This window comes from Piliocolobus tephrosceles, chromosome 1, assembly GCF_002776525.5.
Source record: "Piliocolobus tephrosceles isolate RC106 chromosome 1, ASM277652v3, whole genome shotgun sequence".
NCBI classification, from domain to species: domain Eukaryota; kingdom Metazoa; phylum Chordata; class Mammalia; order Primates; family Cercopithecidae; genus Piliocolobus; species Piliocolobus tephrosceles.
In genome coordinates, this window is record NC_045434.1 from 11,939,365 (window position 1) to 11,944,460 (window position 5,096).

Consider the following 5,096-nt stretch of genomic DNA (forward strand, 5'->3'; position numbering starts at 1 on the left):
TTGTAATCCCAGCTACTTGGGAGGCTGAGGCAAGGAGAATTGCTTGAACCCAGGAGGCAGAGGTTGCAGTGAGCCTAGATTATGCCACTGTACTCCAGCCTAGGTGACAGCGTGAGACTCTGTCTCAGAAAAAAGATAAAGATTTCCAGAAATGGAATCAGTACATTAATGGGTATGAAAATATGTTGAGTTCCTGACGCATAGTTCCAAATTGCTTCTGAAAGGGTGATACCACTTTATACTATCATTGGTAATGCATGAAAATATAAATTAAAATATGCCATTTCCAGGAATAAATATTACATTAAATAATATTACTAAATCTTAAATTATCATTATGAAATAATAAATAACATTACTTTATAAAATTATTGCTTTAAAAATGTTCTAATTTCTTTGGTATAAAGTGCATTATTCTAATCTACAAATTATTCTTTACATTATTCTTTCTAACGGAGTTGAACATCCTGTAAATTTAATAGTTAGATTTGTTGTGTATGAATCTTTTGGTTATTGTTTCAGCAGTTTATTAAAATCGTAGTGTTTTTCTAACTATTATTATGGGATATGTATTCTATACACAGAAATATGCATATGTAATATAATTCTTTTATCTTCTACATTTGATGTTTTCTACTTATTGCTTGTTTCTTCAATTTGTTTGTTTATGCATTATTTTTAAAAGTAGAACATACTTGAATTTTTAGTGTATGTGTAGTTACATCTGCTGATCTTTTCCTCAATACTTTTTTTTCTGAAACTTCTAGGAAGTTGTCTCTCATGGTCTCCTTAAAATTGATAAATATGCAATTCTATTATTTCTTCTTTTTCTACTATTTAAGTTTTTATCTAACTTCTTTAGCATTTTGAGTATAATGAGCTTTGAGGTAGTTTTTTTTCCTGTTTCTTGTGTGGGTATTTACTGAGTTTTTTAGATATATGAATTGGTCATTTTTTTTAAGTCTGGAAAATGGCCAATCATTTTCCCCCTAAATTATGTTTTGTCCCCCCACCTTCTTTGGGCACTTCAATGACACATAGATTAGTCCATTGAAGTTGGCCCATAATTTATTGTTGCTTAGTTTATTTCAAAAAAATTCTCTTTTCTCTGTGTGTTTGTATGTTTCATTTTGGATAGTTTCTATTGCTATGCTTTCAACTTCACTAATATTTTCCTCTGTAATATCTACTTTGCTATTCTTCTCATCCAGTGTATTTTTCATCTCATAGATTATAGTTTTCTTCTATAGTAGTTCAATATAGGTCTTTGAAAAAAAAATCTTCCATGTCTCTATTCAACTTTTTGAGCATATGGAATATGGTTATACTAATTGTTTATTGTCTTTGTTGGCTAATTCTAACAACTGTGTCAGTTCTGGGTCAGTTTCAATGGGCGTTTCTCCTCATCATGGCAGTATTTTCCTAGGTTCGTGCATGCTTTGTAATTTTTTATTGGATCCTAGACGCTGTGGAATTTACCTTGTTGGGTGTTGGATATTTCTGTATATCCTATAGATATTCTTGATCATTGTTCTGGAATGTGGCTAGGTCTCTTGGAAATGGTTATATCTTTCGGTCTTGCTTTTGAGATGTGTTAGGTGAGTCCAGAGTAGTGCTCAGTCTAGGGCCAATCATTCCTCACTTGTGAGGCCAGACCCTTCAGTATACTTCGCACAACACTGTGAATCATGAGATTTTCAATCTCACTGGTAGGAACAGGCTCTATTTCCAGCTCTGCGAATGTAGTTATTGCTTCCTCTAATCCTTCCAGATGGTTCTTTCCTCAGGTTTTGGTAGTGTTCCCACGAGGAAGACCTGACTACTACTCGGCTGAATATTCTTCAGCTCAGAGGGTTTATTGTGCTCTGCCTGGGTTTCCTCCTTGGGCTGTCTGGAAACTCTCCCAAGGCAGTAAACTGAGGCACTCCTAGGCTCACCTCATTTATTTCATATCTCTCTGGGCTCACTAGTAACTTTGTTACCTGATGATAGTCTTAAAAACTGTTGTTTCATATATTGCATCCATTTTTTGGTTCCTTTCAGTGGGAGAATAAATACGGTCACTGTTATTCCATCCTGTTCAAAACCGTAATTTATTTTGGTACTCTGGATTCCATTCTTGTGTATAGATTGAGACGGATATATATTGTTGAATTTTTATTCCACCAAAATTACTTAACCCAACATTAATTAGTGAACATTTTCTTTCCTGATGGTTTTTTATTTTGTATTTATTTATTTTTGAGATGAAGTCTTACTCTGTCACCCAGGCTGGACTGCAGTAGCACGATCTCAGTTCATTGCAACCTCCACCTCCCGGGTTCAAGCGATTCTCCTGCCTCAGCCTCCCCAGTAGCTGGAATTACAGGTGCTGGTCACCATAACCGGCTAATTTTTGTATTTTTAGTAGAGACACGGTTTTGTCATATTGGCCAGGCTGGTCTCGAACTCCTGACCTCAGGTGATCTACCCATCTTGGCCTCCCAAAGTGTTGAGGTTACAGGCATGAGTCACTGCACCTGGCCCTGACGATTTTTTTATACTTTCTTTGTGGTATATTAAATACTCACATATATTGGAGTCCATTTCTGGATTAGCTGTTTGGTCTGGGGGATCTATTTGTCAGTTTTTACCGTAGAATTATACTCTTTTATCTTCGGCTGCTTTGCCACATATTTTTAATATCTGATAATGCTAGTATACCCTATTATATTCTTCCATTAAATGTTTCTCTGAGAATTTTTTAAAGGTATTCTAGCATACTTATCCTTTTATATATACTTTGGAATCATTTTGTCAAATTTAAAAAACCATTCTGGGATTTTTCTTGAGACTGAATTAAATATGTAAATTAACTTGGGGTTGGCAAGTAAGCATTTTACATGTTAGTTTTCCTATCCAGGAACATAATATAACAATCAATCTAATATAACAATCCATCTTCTCCACTTACTCAAAAATCTTTTGTTTTAATTTTCCGTTAGGTTTCAAAGTTTTATTCATGAAGATCTTCTTGTAAGTTTGATTTACTCTCAGGTACTCTGTGTGTGTGTGTTGCTATTGGAAATTGGCTCTTTTTCTGGCCAGCTTATTTTCCTACAGTTGTAGATAAATGTTGGCAGCACATGTATATATGTATCTGTGTGTGTATACTTGCGCTGCCTAGTTTCCTATATTCCGTACTAATTCCAGCTGCTTATAGAACGGAATCCTTGGCTTTTCTAGGTATATAATCATGTAACTAGGAAATACTGATATTTTTGTCTCTTTTTTCCAATAACCCACATAAAACTAGACTGGCTTACTGGGTCTCGAAACCAGCCACAGCATAGAATATCACTATAAAAAATACTAGTGGCCAGGTGCAGAGGCTCACACCTGTAATCCTAGCACTTTGGGAGGCCGAGGCGGGCAGAGCACTTGAGGTCAGGAGTTTGAGACCAGCCTGGCCAACATGGTGAAACTCCATCTTTACTAAAAATACAAAAATTAGTCTGGCAAGGTGGTGGATGCCTGTAATCTCAGCTTCTTGGGAGACTGAGGCAGGAGAAGCTCTTGAACACAGGAGGCGGAGGTTACAGTGAGCCGAGATCATGCCACTGCACTCCAACCTGGGGGACAAGAGTGAAACTCCATCTCAAAAAAAAAAAAGAAAAAGAAAAAAGAAGTACTAGTCACTCTCAAGTAGAACTAAAAACAAATTGAAATTTTCACGTAAGTTTTTAAAGAATACCTAAGGAAGAATACAAACATAAAACAAAAATCTCTTTTTCTCTCTATTTCCTATCAATCTAGTATGTAATATTATTTCACACAGGGAGCTGCCCTTCTCTCCAACTTCCTCCCAAAACTCTTTCTGTCCCATATTTCCCTTCAAAACCATCTCACATAGAACCAAGTCCTTCTGTCCCTTACCTATCCCCCCCAAAAAATGTCCTGGATAATTCTTTGCAACCATATTTATATGATAAATATGCTGACTTCACCTGCTGGCTTTCCCAGTTCTCTACTTCACCATTGCCCTAATTAATAAGAAGTGTCCCCGGTGGCAAATAGTCAATAGAAGCTAACTTAGAATGTGGTGAGGATGAGAGAAGAAAGGGATTCAGGCCACCCACATCTAAATTTAATGTATTTATTGAACAATGATTCTGAGTGATTCTCATTAGCCAAGAATATCTAAATATTGTTAACTCATGTAGTTCCCTAACCTTTGAAGGCATTATTTTTATGGCATTTTTGTGACACATGGAAGCTTTCATGAACCAATTTTTATATAACTGTATATAATTTTCCATTTTAAAAAATGTGAATATTGATACTTCCATAAGGCAACTGGGGATAACCCTGAATGCCCTCTGGGGTCAGGAAAATGCTTTGGTGCCACCTGCCGGTTTCCAAAGATGTTTCAGGGACTTGCTCCTGTTGACTTCCAAATCTTTTTTTTTTTCTTTTTCTTTTCTTTTTTTTTTTTTAAACTCCTAGCTCCCTCCCAGCACATTTCAAAATAACCAGAAAAAATAATTATAATTTTTTTGGTAGCAAGAGTGCAAGTGGTCAAGCTCATAAAAATGCAAATAAATTTGTTTAGGATGCAATATGAAGAAACACATACTTCTCAATCATTTAGTCAAATTTTGTTTAGCACTTGCCAAAACGTAGATTTAACATGCTGACTTCACATTGCTAGTTACAAACATCCTATTTGTTTTCTTGTTATTTTTCTTTCTTTTTTTACTTTTACTTTTTGAGACTCCCTCTGTTGCCCAGGCTAGAGTTCAGTGGTGCGATCTCAGCTCACTTCAACCTCCGCCTCCCAGGCTCAATTGATCCTCCCATTTTCAGCCTCCCAGGTAGGCGTGTGTTACCATACCTGGCTACTTTCTGTGCTCTTTGTAGAGGTGGAGTTTCCCCATGTTGCTCAGACTGGTCTTGAATTCCTGGGCTCAAGCCATCTGCCAACCTTGGCCTCTCAACGTGCTGGGTTTACAAGCGTGAGCCACTGAGCCCAGCAACAGATATATTTTCACGTGGATGGTATCCCATCAGTTGCGATATATGATGTAAATACTCCACTAATAATAAACCTTTGAAGT